General features: G+C 39.5%; 1 protein-coding gene across 1 annotated transcript in view; it reads left to right on the top strand.

Moving 5' to 3' along the window:
• Positions 1-15,080, top strand: part of znrf1 (zinc and ring finger 1) — a 274,216-nt gene that overhangs the window by 155,750 nt on the left and 103,386 nt on the right. The gene's annotated exons all lie outside the window — the stretch shown is intronic.

The following is a 15,080-nucleotide window of genomic DNA, read 5'->3' as shown; positions in this document are numbered from 1 at the left end:
TGTCCACTACACCTCCAATTTTGGTGTCATCTGCAAACTTACTAACTGTACCTCTTATGCTCGCATCTAAATCATTTATGTAAATGACAAAAAGTAGAGGACCCAGCATCGATCCTTGTGGCACTCCACTGGTCACAGGCCTCCTGTCTGAAAAAAACCCCTCCACCACCACCCTCTGTTTTCTATCTTTGAGCCAGTTCTGTATCCAAATGGCTAGTTCTCCCTGTATTCCATGAGATCTAACCTTGTTAATCAGTCTCCCATGGGGAACCTTGTTGAACGCCTTACTGAAGTCCATATAGATCACATCTACTGCTCTGCCCTCATCAATCATCTTTGTTACTTCAAAAAACTCAATCAAGTTTGTGAGACATGATTTCCCACACACAAAGCCATGTTGACTATCCCGAATCAGTCCTTGCCTTTCCAAATACATGTACATCCTGTCCCTCAGGATTCCCTCCAACAGCTTGCCTACCACTGAGATCAGGCTTACTGGTCTATAGTTCCCTGGCTTATCTTTACCACCCTTCCTAAACAGTGGCACCATGTTTGCCAACCTCCAGTCTTCCAGCACCTCACCTGTGACTATCGATGATACAAATATCTCAGCAAGATGCCCAGCAATCACTTCTCTAACTTCCCACAGCATTCTCGGGTACACAGTAGAACTGGCCCTTCGGCCCTTGATGTTGCGCCGACTGTGAACAAATCTAAGCCCAACCCCCTACCTATCCATGTCATCCATGTGCTTATTCAAGAACTGTTCAAATGCCCCTAATGTGGCTGAGTTAACTACATTGGCAGGCAGGGCATTCCATGCCCTTACCATTCTCTGAGTAAAGAACCCACCTCTGACATCTGTCTTAAATCTACCACCCCTCAATTTGTAGCTCTGCCCCCTCATACAAGCCAACATCATCCTAGGAAAAAGACTCTCCCTGTAATTACATTACATCCTTCATGTAATGGGGTGACTAGAACTGTACACAATATTCCAAGTGAGGCCGCACTAGCGTTGTGTACAGTTGCAGCATGACATCACGGCTCTGGAACTCAATCCCTCTACCAGTAAAACCTAACACACTGTTTGCCGCCTAAACAGTACTATCAACCTGGGTGGCAACTTTCAGGGATCTATGTAGACAGGCACCAAGATCCCTCTGCACATCCACACTATAAAGAATCTTTCCATGACTCAGTATTTTGCCTTTCTGTTACTCTTACCAAAGTGAATCACCTCACATTTATCTACATTGACTCCATTGATGCTGCCTGACCTGCTGCGCTTTTCCAGCAACACATTTTTAAGCCCCATTTGCCACCTCTCAGCCTAGTTCTGCAGTTTATCCAAGTCCAACTGCAACCTGCAACATTCTTCCACACTGTCCACCACTCCATTGACTTTAGTGTCGTCTGCAAACTCACTAACTCATCCACTTATGCCTGCGTCCAACTCATTTATAAAAATGTCAAACAGCAGTGGTCCCAAAACAGATCCTTGTGGCACACCACTAGTAACCAGACTCCAGGCTGAATGTTTTCCATCAACCACCACTCGCTGCCTTCTTGCAGAAAGCCAGTTTCTCATTCAAACTGCTAAATCAACGTCAATCCCACGTGTCTGCATTTTCTCCAAAAGCCTACCATGTGGAACCTTATCAAAGGCTTTACTGAAGTCCATGTTCACCACATCAACTGCCCTACCCTCATCCACATGCTTGGTCACCTTCTCAAAAAAACTCCGTGAGGTTTGTGAGATACGACCTTCCCTTGATGAAACCATGTTGACTATCTGCAATCAAATTGTTGCTTGCTGGATGATTATAATTCCTATCTCTTGTAATCCTTTCCAAAACTACTACTACAACAGACATAAGGCTTATCTGGTCTATAATTACCTGGGTCATCTCTACTGTCCTTGAACAAGGGTACAACATTTGCAATCCTCCAGTCCTCTGGTATTAAACCTGTAGACAATGACGACTCAAAGATCAAGGCCAAAGGCTCTGCCATCTCTTCCCTAGCTTCCCAGAGAATCCTTGGATAAATCCCATCTGGCCCAGGGGACTTATCTACTTTCACACCTTCCAGAATTGAAGATAAGAGTTTACTGCCTGAAATTGTTGAACTCAATTTTTACTCCAAAGAGCTGCAAACTACTTAGTCGAAAGATAAGGTGCATGTGCTGAAAGCTTAGCTTGAACCTCACGAGAACAGTATGGTCACTGAGGACAGAAATGTTAGTGTGACACCAAGAATTGAGACCAGTGTCATGCTTGCAGACAGAAAAATTCTACATTGCAGCTGATTTGAAGCTAAATCACTGAGACACTGGATGTTATCAATGCCATTATTGTGCAATGGGTTTCCATTGATATATGCTGTCCTTGCAGAGAGTATTCAAGCTCTTCAGGTTAGGAATATCAAAATTAACTTGAATCTTTTGGATTTGATTTCTGTTCCCCTATTATCTAGCAGTTGACTGTTACTTTGAGAAGTATTTTGAATGTAATATACTGTTGCTCTCTCAAAGTATAAATAATATACTAAAAGCACTTCAGATCTCATACCTGAGACCCAGCAGTGGGATAGACCAGTTGGATTAATAAGAGTGGCGAGAGGATTTATCCACAGATTGCTTCATTAAAGTCAGCATGGATTTTTTTAAGTCTACATGCTAATTCAAAGCCTTTCAATTTAAAGTACTCCTTCTCCCATCACAGCAGTATTCCCTTTTATTAAATCTGAAATGAGTGATGCATTCTATTTTGAAGTCTTTCATATCCTATGTGAAGGTTTGTTTCTATTTATCCTATAAAAAGGAACTGGAATTTGTTCAAACCTCCTAGGGTCTAGATTAGAGTGGTGCTGGAAAAGGATGCTGCCTGAACTGCTGTGCTTTTCCAGCACCACTCTAATCTAGACTCTGGTTTCCAGCATCTGCAGTCATTGTTTTTACCTCAAACCTCCTAGGGTGCAGTGACGAATTAACATGCATAAAGGGTGCCTGACAATACAGTTGTTGTGCTGTGCGGGCAGCTGCTATTGTAGTAACATCAGGTTTCTTCTGAGCTTTTCTGGTAGAATTGACTAGTTAGATATTCCATTCCAGATAAATATAACAGATTATAGAATACAAACAGTTTAGCATTTCCAACTTTGAACTTTTGACCACTGGAATGGAAATGTTATGTTTTAACTTTAACTAGATTTCAGAATTTTCATACTTTTAGAACATTTTGCGAGGAACGACATAGTATATATTTTATTTTGGGATTTGATTTCAATGTTGAGATAGACAGATGTGGGTAAGTTTTGTCGAAGTAATTATTTAAAAATTATTCTGAACAATCTGTAGTCAAGTGCAGATGCAGAAGGAACACTTGTAGTGTTAATGGATAAAATGTATACTGTTTATTTAATCACCAATAAGAGTAAATACATCAAGGCCATTGGTTTAGTTTTGACTTCAGCACAGAAAATTCATGGTGTCAGTTCAGAAGCATCAGGAGTTGAGTTCTGTTCTGTTTCAGCAGAATCAGTTATTATAGTACAGAATAGATAAGATTAGATTAGATTAGATTAGATTCCCTACAATGTGGAAACAGGCCCTTCGGCCCAACAAGTTCACACCGACCCTCCGAAGAACAACCCACTCAGACCCTTTGCCATGTCGTCTTTGCCATTCATTAAATCATGACTGATCAGTAATCCTCGACTTCACTTTTTTGCCTTTGTCTCACAACCCTGATTTCCTTACTGCTTAAAAATTTGTTAATCACAGTCTTAAGTATACTTAATTATCTAGCCTCAATAACCCTTTTTTTTTTGGTAAAGAATTCCACAGATTCATAACCCGCGCAGAGAAGAAATTTCTCCTCTCTGTCTTAAGTATGTGACCCCTTATTCTGAGATTATACCTTCTGGTCCTAAAGTCCTCACATGGGGGAGGGAAAAGACCTTTCCATAATTAATCTGTTATGACCCCTAAGAATCTTGTATCCTTCAATAAGTTGCCTCTTATTCAATGCATACAGGCCTTTGTACTCAATCTTAATTCCCCCATACCTGGAATCAACCAAGTGAACTTTCTGTGGCCCCCAGTGCCAGTTAATCTTTTTTGAGATAATGGAACTAAATTTTTTTCACAGTATTCTAGATGTGAAGTAGTCTAGAATATCAAAGTAGACTAGAGCCTTAAGTACTTTTAGCAAGACTTACCTTTATACTCCATTCCCTTTGAAATAGAGCCCATTCTTATTACCTGCTCAAACTTGTAAGCTAACTTTTTGTGATTTATCCACAAAGACTTCCAGATCTCTCCCTGCTGGAGTCCTTCTCTATTGAAATAATATTCAGCTCCCCTACTCTTCCTGCTAAAGTGCTTTACCTCATTTTCCAACAGTATATTCCATGTTCTTCCAGCACCATGGGCCATACTTTAAGCCACCATTAAGTGGCTTAAAGTATGGCATCTTTATCAAATGCCTTCTGGAAATCTAAACATATTACATCTGCTGCGTCTCCTTTTATCCTACTTGTCATCTCCTCAAAGAATTTTAATAACTTCATGTATGTTTTCCCTTCATGAAGCTGTATTTACTCCGATTAATTATAATACGTATTCCTAAATGCTTTGTGATTACATCATTTAAAATGGACTGTTATGTTTTCCCAATAACTGATGGTAAGTTAACTGGCCTATTGGAACCTGTTGTTGTTTCATAGAACATAGAACATAGAAGAATACAGCGCAGTACAGGCCCTTTGGCCCTCGATGTTGCGCCGATCCAAGCCCACCTAACCTATACTAACCCAGTATCCTCCATATACCTATCCAATGCCCGCTTAAATGCCCATAAAGAGGGAGAGTCCACCACTGCTGCTGGCAGGGCATTCCATGAACTTACGACTCGCTGAGTGAAGAACCTACCCCTAACTTCAGTCCTATATCTACCCCCCCTTAATTTAAAGCTATGCCCCCTTGTAATACCCGACTCCATACGCGGGAAAAGGTTCACACTGTCAACCCTATCTAACCCCCTAATCATCTTGTACACCTCAATCAAGTCACCCCTAAACCTTCTTTTCTCTAATGAAAACAGCCCCAAGTGTCTCAGTCTATCCTCATACGATCTTCCTTCCATACCAGGCAACATCCTGGTAAACCTCCTCTGCACCCGTTCCAGTGCCTCCACATCCTTCCTATAGTATGGCGACCAAAACTGCACACAATATTCCAGATGCGGCCGCACCAGAGTTTTATACAACTGCATTTCCTTTCCTTTTAACTAAGTCTGTTTATTTATTAAATAAATAATCCTCTGGGACCTTTCTAGAATCCAAGTATTCTTGGAAAATTACTGTCCGAACATTCACTATCTCTGTATCTACTTCTTTTAATATCCAAGGATGCATCCCATCAGATCCGGGAGACATTAGCTCATTAGTTTTCCTTGTACATTTTCTCGAGTGATAGTTATTGTATGTATTTCCTGTCCTCCTTTGCCCCTTGAATATTTAATACTTTTGGAATGCTATTGATGCCGCCTTCTGTGAAGACTATGCAAAGTGCTTATCCAATTACTTTGCCATTTCCTAGATCCCCATTATTATTTTCCCAACCTCCGTTTTCTGAAGGGGCCAGTGTTCATTTTGACCTCTCTTTTCCTTTTTAAATAGTTAAGAAAGTAATCAAGTGGGATCATAAACAGTTTATATTATATTTCAAATGTGATTTGAAGTACTACTGTAATTCTTCATTGTGATTCAAAGATATCTTTACCAAGACACACCAGGAGTCAGGTCTCTGAATGGGATCTTGTGATATTGTCTTCAGTGGCTTAAGTTCATTTTCCATATCAGTCATCTGAAACTCATTGGACAATGTAAATTGGATATTATGTAATTTGTGATGATTGCCTTCACTATGTGTATATTTTCATACATAGTCATAGAGATGTACAGCGTGGAAACAGACCCTTCGGTCTAACCCGTCCATGCCGACCAGATATCCCAACCCAATCTAGTCCCACCTGCCAGCAACTGGCCCATATCCCTCCAAACCCTTCCCATTCATATACCCATCCAAATGTCTTTTAAATATTGCAATTACCAGCCTCCACCACTTCCTCTGGCAGTTCATTCCATACACGTACCACCCTCTGTGTGAAAAAGTTGCCCCTTAGGTCTCCTTTATATCTTTCTCCTCTCACCCTAAATCTATGCCGTCCAGTTCCCCAACCCCAGGGAAAAGACTTTCTGTTTATCCTATCCATGCCCCTCATGATTTTGTAAACCTCTATAAAGTCACCCCTCAGCCTCCGACGCTCCAGGGAAAACAGCCCCAGCCTGTTTGGCCTCTCCCTATAGCTCAAATCCTCCAACCCTGGCAACATCCTTGTAAATCTTTTCTGAACCCTTTCAAATTTCACAACATCTTTCCAATAGGAAGGAGACCTTTCCTTAAAATGAAGGAGGGTAAGGTAAAGATTACAGGATAGGTATACCTGAATTGCAACTCATTCAAGGGTGTGATTTAGTTATTAAGTTAAACACATCTTGGTTGACTGTTCTGATGCTTTAATAACTTCTCATAAGAGATCTTGTTGTTGGTAAAAATGAACAGTATAAGATAAAACCAAGTTTGAGTAATTGGAATGTGTTGATTGTGCATGTAAACTCATCTTGGTCTGAAATCTGACAAAGGTGTGGTGTTGGTTCACTTGCAGTTTGGAATGTTTCAACTTGATTTGCTCAAAGAGAATGCTTCAGTGCTTGATAATATGAGTGCGTATTTGTTTGAATAGCTCTCTTTTAATAATTGTTTTATATAGAAGAATCAAAATTATTTTCAATATATTCATAAAATTTACACCAATGGATGGTGACAGGCATTTTTTTTTAATAGAATCTTTACAGTGTGGAAACAGTCCAAAGTGTATCCCACCCAGACTCACCCCACTATCCAATCTCTAGCCCTGCATTTCCCATGGCTAATCCACCTAACCTACACATTATGGACATTATGGGCAATGTACCATGATCATGTCACCTAATCTGCACATCTTTGGTCACAGACACTGGGAGAGCGTGCAGACTCCACACAGACAGTCACCTGAGGGTGGAATTGAACCAGTGTCCCTGGGGCTGTGAGGCAGCAGTGCAGTACAAGATTTAACGACTAGCTTCGACTTGAATACTACTAATTAAAATTAATCGTGAAGCCACAGTTGTCCTTACTTATCCTTAATGAATGCTTCAGTTTATTAGTCGAAGAGACTTCTTATGTACTTCTAAAACAACGTTTTATTATTGATTGCGCTGTGCACTTGTCACAGTACTATTATTTTGTAGTAATAAGCTATAAGTGATGTCTGATGTCTAAACACCTATATTTTCATGGAATCAGAACAAAGGAGAGCTGAGAAGAGGCAATTCCACCCACTAAATTTGTGCGAGCACTTAACTCAGTTTATCCATTTACTAGCTCTTTCCATCTATCTTTGAAAATATCATTTGTGTTTAGAATTACGCTTTGTCCAATTTTTATTATGCAATAGTGTTTTGGATAACGAAGGTTGAGTGATGCAGTTTAATAATGTGTCAAGTGCACATTGTTCCAAAGTTTCCTTTCTTTCCCCTCCTTCTAATGCTAATTTGAAGAATTGTAGAGATGTATTTCTGTTTTTTAAAAAAACTGAATTTTGAAGAATTAATCACTGTTATCAAAGATTAAATCATAAAACATCCTCTTTCATCTACATACAGCACAGTTAAATACTGGAAATGGTAATCTGTAAATGCTTTATTCTACTCCTCCATGCTTTGCTACACTGGTATTTACTGTGTGACTCAGCATTGAAACACCTGAGGGCTTGAAATTGCTCTACCTTCTGACGAGTTGCTCAGTAAACCTACTCGAAAAGTTGGGCTTTGTCTACGCTGGTGTAAGTGAATTTCTAATGATATTACATCTAATAATTAGACTCTCTAACACAGAAAATTACCATGAAAAGCAAGGAGTCTTGTTTCTCAGACTTGAATATGTTCGGGAGATATGAAACGATATATATGTATATTTGACTTCCCTCTATACCACCAATCTTTCCTTCAATCTGTTTCACTTTCAATATTCTTGTCACTGAATTAACTATGAGGAGAAAGTGAGGACTGCAGATGCTGGAGATCAGAGCTGAAAATGTGTTGCTGGAGAATTAACTAACCCAACTTGCAATTCCTGGTTCAAACTTTTCATAGATCAGTATGAATTCCTTGTTCTTCATGGTGAAAAAGATACATCATTGCTTGCTCAATTCACATAGGTCCCAGATTTCCTGTACAATGTGCCGTGCCATTTTGACCCCCTAATTACTGCAAGTCACAGTGCAAAGATTTGCAGAATTTTTATGAATAAATGTAAGTGCAGTGAATGTTGAGCTCTAATTCTTTATCAAAGGCCACAAAATTAGCATTCATATTTCTTCTATATGAACATTTGGGGCATTGCACTGATATTGCTGCATTGTTAATGTAATAGAAAAACCTAATACAGTGAGTGAGAATTGCACACAAGCCATTTCGTTGATCCATAACCATTAACCGCAATTTAAATTTGCTATGGGGCAAATTTCTTCTTGGACAAAATACCTTTTTGTATGACTTCCGTCTCAAAATTCTCTCTTCATGCTGTTGATTCACACTTATTTCTTTGGTCTGGTCCTCAAGTAAGAGTACTATAAAGAAGCATGTCCAAATGTTTTGTTGAATGTAACTATTATTAGTGACCTCAACTTTGTGATGACTAAGAAATGGCTTTCTAATTTTGAGTATTTAAAAATCATGAGTGCTGCCATCTAGTTCTTGAACTTGTCAGATTTGATTTCTGCTCTTTATCTCCTGTAAGAAGGCAGTAGCAGCACTGTTTAGTTTGAAAATGTATTTGTCTTTCACCTCCAGTGTGCACCTGCGGTTAAAATAGATTTTAGACTTGCAATACTGTATGTTGTGCTTAATTAGACCTGATGTAGTTTCTGTAAAGCCAGTCTGTTTGCTTTCCAGATGGTCAATTTATTAAATTAATTGTTGTGCCTTTTTGAAACTTGTTTTTTGGGGGTGGTGGGCAGCAGGCACGTATGTGTGTGATATACATTTCTTGCGTTATATAGAATATAAGCGAGGATACATAGAGTAAGCAGGCATGCCAGTAATCTGACATGCCTAACCATGGAAGAGCAGCTGAGATTGTTAAACTCAGTTGCAAATCTTCACAGTACCAAATGAATCCAGTGTGCTTTGCTACTGTATCAAACACTTGAAAATGTTACAGGCTATGCAGAGAATTGACATGGATTTGTGAGAATAACCATGTTCCCTAAGGATTATCAATCATACTGCAGAATACTGTTGATTAGCTAGAAGTGTGCTGGCAGCTGTTACAGCATCTGAGACCCTGTGGCTGCAATGCATAGTTTAACTTTAATCAGCTGAATGCCCACATCTTTAGAATCCTTTCTGGGTTACAAATTAATTTTTTGTAAAATTTGAGCAGCTGTTTTTGTTATTCATGATTAAACATTGGATTAAATCCAAAATAATTGACTCAAAAGATGCAGAATTTTAAAATTTAGTTATGTTGTGGCATTTGTCACCAAGCATTAGTGTTTTATTGAAAATGCACCACAGGACTATAAAAACGAAACATTAGTTTACCATCCTAAAACTGTCATCAAACACACAACTTTGCGTGTTGAATCGATGAAACGTTAATTGTACTTTTCTCCGGCACTTTGTTTTTGTTTCAAAAAGACAGGCGTTGAGTTGGCCAGTCACTCCTTTCCAAAGAATTGATGTAATTGGAACATCTTCAAAGCATCTTTTCCTTCTGTTTTAATATTGTTGCTAGAGATTTATTGTGAAGTTCCAGTATTCAAATGGACAGTTGCTGCACAATAAATTGTTTAAATAGCTGAAAGCTAGTTTTGTTTAATAGCTAATCTTTTTAAACCATGCCAAGCCATTATCATTGATGCAAATATTCTTTCCTTCTAACAATCTGATGTGACCATGCCTGGGGACTGATGACATTTCAGATGAAGGGCTTTTGCCCGAAACTTCGATTTCACTGCTCCTTGGATGCTGCCTGAACTGCTGTGCTCTTCCAGCACCACTAATCCAGAAACTGATGACATTTTATCTAGTTGTGGGCTTGCTGTAATACAAATCAATACAGTTATTCCAATTTTTTTCTTAAAAAATGGTTTGATAAACAAAAATTGCTTTCCCACTAGGAAACAAACATGAGTTACATTCCTGATCTGTAAATTCTTTCATGTATTTATTCATGAGATGTGGACGTCAATGGCTAGGCCAGCATTTCTTGCCCATCCCTAATTTTCCGGAGAACAGTCAACCACATTGCTGTGGGTCTGAAGTTGCATTTGGGCCAGACCAGATGAGAATGGCAGTTTACTTCTTTAAAGAACATCGATGAACCAGATGCTTTTTCCTGACAATCAACAATGGTTTCACGTTCATCATCAGACACTTAATTCCACGGTTTTTCATTTTTGAATACAAACTTCACTATCTGCCATGCTGGGATTTGAGCCTGGGTCCCAGATAATAGTCTTGGAAAATACCACAATGCCATTCCCACCCCACATTTTCACATTTAAAAATATTGACTGCCTTGAATCCATTAGCAAGCTTTTACTAGCTAACTCTTAGCTGCCTCCTTTTAACTGTTTATCACCTTTAATTCACTGTGTTATGGATTAGGCCAGACCACTCAAAACATTCTTAAGCAGGCAGTGCAGACCATAATTTTGCTATTTGTTTTTGTAAGTGTATACTGAAAATTACCCAGAGTAAGTTAACTAGGTTGACTACCAGGTTTTAAAACAGCCAAAAATTTGTTCACAAAATTACGGAATGAAACACAAAGAATAGAATACAGAATACCTACAGAACTCAAACTAGGCTTAATTATGCTGTTCCGAAAATACACAACAGTCCCAATACAGAAATCCCCTTAAACACAGTAAAATTGAAATAGTGGCTTACAGGTTGAAGTTAGTAGGGCAGAAGGAAAGAGCATCTAGCAGCCTGTTTCCACATAGTTCACTGCTGAACTAACTGAAACAAGACTTCAGCTTTTAGGACTGACCGCTCCCCTTTAATTATGCAGGTTACTTCTAAATCATAAAAGCTGTAACCTAAAGTCTCATCTGTTTACATATAAACAAAAAGGCCGCCCAATACCCTTTCATCTCTGTACCAACCCAGCCAATTCAGAGCTGGACTGCTTTTACGACCCCGCTGAAAAAAATCAAGGGCATAGTATCCTTGAGAAAAGGACCAGCTTTGTGACAACCGATCCTCTTGCTTATTGCTTCTCTCTCTCTTGGCCCTCTCACTTATTTTACCACTATTCCAGTTCAGCCACTCGCTGCTTCCCTCTACGACCCTCCTGCTCATTGCTTCCTGTCCCTCACCACTCCTTTTGCTTCTGTCTCTGGTGTTATAACCAAAAAAATCTGTATCTTCAACCAGCTTTTTAATCAAGATCTGCTACCTTCAAAGATTTATATATGAACAGCCCCAGGTCTGCCCCTCTTGCACTACGCCCTTTAAAATTGTAACATTCCTCATCCTTTCAAACATAATTTATCACTTCATGATGAAATTTAATGCAGAGAACTCTCATATATCTGCCTATTTCACCAGTCTGTCCTCCTCAGTGTTTACACATTTCTGAATTTTGCTTCATGTGTAAACTTCGAAATTATGCCCTACGGACAGAACTTCAGGTTTTTATGGGTTACTTTGGGAAATTTTGCTCTATACTTCCCAGTAGTTTGAGAAATAATCATTCATCACTATTCTTTGATTATGAAATTGACAAAGGAAAAGAAAACAAACTGCCACTCTTTCTTTTATCCGATGGGCTTCAATGTTGCTAACCTTTGTCACATACATTTTTGAAAATACATACAATTCCATCATTAATTGCTTTGCCATCTTTGATGAAGAAATTGAGATAACTGAAGAACTCCTAAAGTTAATCAAACATAATTTGCCTTTAATAAATCCAGGCTGACATTCATTTATTTGCCCATAACTTTTGAAACGCTTATGAATTTTGTCCCATAATGCACCTCTACAAGATTCCTTAGGATTAATTTACGGACAGCATGGTGGCTCAGTGGTTAGCACTGCAGCCTCACAGCGCCAGAGACCTAGGCTTAATTCCAGTCTTGGTCTACTGTCTGTGTGGAGTTTGCACGTTCTCCCGTGTCTGCGAACACGTTCTCCCCCTGTCTGTCCATCTGTGAACATTAACTCTCAAAAACTAATGGATGGTTTTCAGTGAAACTTTGTACACCGGATGTGACCTAAGGAAGAGCTGGTTAGTTTTTTGGTAAAGGTGAGGTTCTGCATTTGGAGGCATAGTGAATTACGTTTTTTGAAAGGTTGTGCATTCTTATTTAGAATTTTGTTGAGTGTTTTAAAATGTTATGCATTGTCTCAGCTGCTGTGGTGGAATTTAGAACATAAGAACCAGGGTAGGAGTAGGACATCTGACCCTTCCAGCCAGCTTTGCCACTCAATAAGATCATGGCTGATCTTTTAGTGGCCTCAACACCGCTTACCCACCCTCTCACCATAACCCTTAATTCCTTTATTGTTCAAAACATTATCTAAGTGTAATAACCATTTACAGATGATATAACAATTTTATAGACAACAAATCTCTATGACACTATAACAAGCAAAACTAAAGGCATTTACAAAATACCTTGCAAGAACTGTAATAAACACTATATTGGGCAAGAAGGCAGAAAACTACCCACCAAGATACATGAACATCAACTAGCCACAAAAAGACATGACCCACTTTCACTAGTATCGTTACGAACGGATGAGGAAGGACACCACTTCAACTGGAACAATACATCCATCCTAGGACAAGCCAAACTGAGAACACGCACGAGAATTCCTAGAAGCATGGCTTTCCATCTGGAACTCTATCAACTCTATCCGGAAATGATATCACCATAGGAAATGACATCACCACAAGAAATGACATCACCAAACCCAAGGAAACCCAAACATATAAATAGAAAGCAGGCTACACTACCAGTGCTTTATGCGGAGGCTCACAGAAGAGGTTACCTAGTATGGTGATGAAACATCTGAAAACAAACCATCCAGCTTAGCGAGCAAACCTACATCCACTGATATCTGAGGCACATCACTAGTCACTGATTGCCAACTAAAAAAGCACTCACTTATTCCCACTCTTTGTTTCCTGTTGGTTAACTAATCCTCTGTCCATGCTAATATATTGCCCATAATGCCTTGCATCTTTACCTTATTCAGCAGTCTTTTGTGCTGCACCTTGTAGAATGCCTTTTGGAAATCTAGATACACCACAACTACTGGGTCCCTGTTGCCCACTGAGTTTGTAATGTCTTCATAGAATTCCAAAAGGTTAGTTAAGCATGATCTGCCCTTCTCAAACCCGTGCTGTGTCTGCCCAACAGGACAATTTCAATCGAGAATGCCTTGCTATATCTTCTTTGAAAATGCACTCGAGCATTTTGCACACTACAAAAATTAAGCTAACTGGTCTATAATTCTCCATCTTTTGTCTAACATTCCCCCTTTTTATCTACCTCCCTTTTTAAACGGTGGCGTCACATTTGCTGTTTTTCAATCTGCTGGAACTGTCCCAGAGTCCAGTGAACTTTGGAAAACTACCATAAGTGCATTTGCTATTTGTCCCACCATCTCGTTGAGCACCTTGGGATGCATTCCTTCAGGGCCAGGAGACTTATCTGCCTTTAGCTCCATTATCTTGCCCACCCGGATTGTTTCCAGGTCCGCATCTACCTTCGTCTCTTTGTTAATTACTAGCATGTTATTCGTGACCTCCACTGTGAAGACTGACGCAAAATACCTACTCAATGCCTTGACCATTTCCTTATATCCCATAACTAAAGTTTGTGAGAAGATTTGTAGCTCGGGTGCTCGTTGTGATGGTTCTGTTCGCCGAGCTGGGAATTTGTGTTGCAGACGTTTCGTCCCCTGTCTAGGTGACATCCTCAGTGCTTGGGAGCCTCCTGTGAAGCACTTCTGTGGAGGAATGCCGGAAGAAACATCACAGAAGCGCTTCACAGGAGGCTCCCAAGTGCTGAGGATGTCACCTAGACGGGACGAAACGTCTGCAACACAAATTCCCAGCTCGGTGAACAGGACCACAACGTCCCATAACTAAATCCCCCTTCTCATCCTCGAAAGGACCAATATTTACTTTAGCCACTTTTTACGTTTTATATATTTAGAGCAATATTTGCTAACTATCTTTATATTCTGAGCAAGTTTACTCTCATAATCCATCTTTCTTTTTGTGACTTTCTGTTGACCTTTAAAACTTTCACAATCTTCTAGTTTCCCACTAATCTTGACCACTTTTATTCCTTCTCTTTCAATTTGATAACCTCCCTTATTTCTTTAGACATGCATGGCAGATTACCCCTTTTCCTACATTCTATCCTTTTCACTGGTATATACTTTTGCTGAGAACTTTGTAACATTGCTTTGAAAGTCCTCCACTGTTCGTAAACTGTCCCACCATAAAGTCTTAGCTTCCAGTCTACTTTAGCCAACTCCTCCCTCATCCTATTGTAGTTTCCCTTGTTTAAGCACTGGACCCTGGTATTGGATTTTATCTTTGCGCTTTCCTTCTGTGTTCTTAATTCAACCATACTGTGATCACTTCTTCCAAGAGGATCCCTAACTATGAGATCATTAGTTATTCCTGTCTCATTACACAGGATCAGATCTAGGATAGCTTGCTCCCTTGTCGGTTCCATTACATACTGTTCAAGAAAATTATCACAGATACATTAAATGAACTCCTTAAGGCTACCCTGACTGACGTTGTTCGTCCAATCGACATGTAGATTAAAATCCCCCATGATAATTGTCATACCATTTTTTCAGGCAATAGTTATTTCTTTGTTTATTGCCCGCCCCAATGTGATATTAATATTTAGAGACCTATAGACGAC

Source organism: Chiloscyllium plagiosum, chromosome 17 (genome assembly GCF_004010195.1).
Source record: "Chiloscyllium plagiosum isolate BGI_BamShark_2017 chromosome 17, ASM401019v2, whole genome shotgun sequence".
In the NCBI taxonomy this organism is placed as follows: Eukaryota; Metazoa; Chordata; class Chondrichthyes; order Orectolobiformes; family Hemiscylliidae; genus Chiloscyllium; species Chiloscyllium plagiosum.
This window is presented reverse-complemented; position numbering and strand designations above follow the sequence as displayed.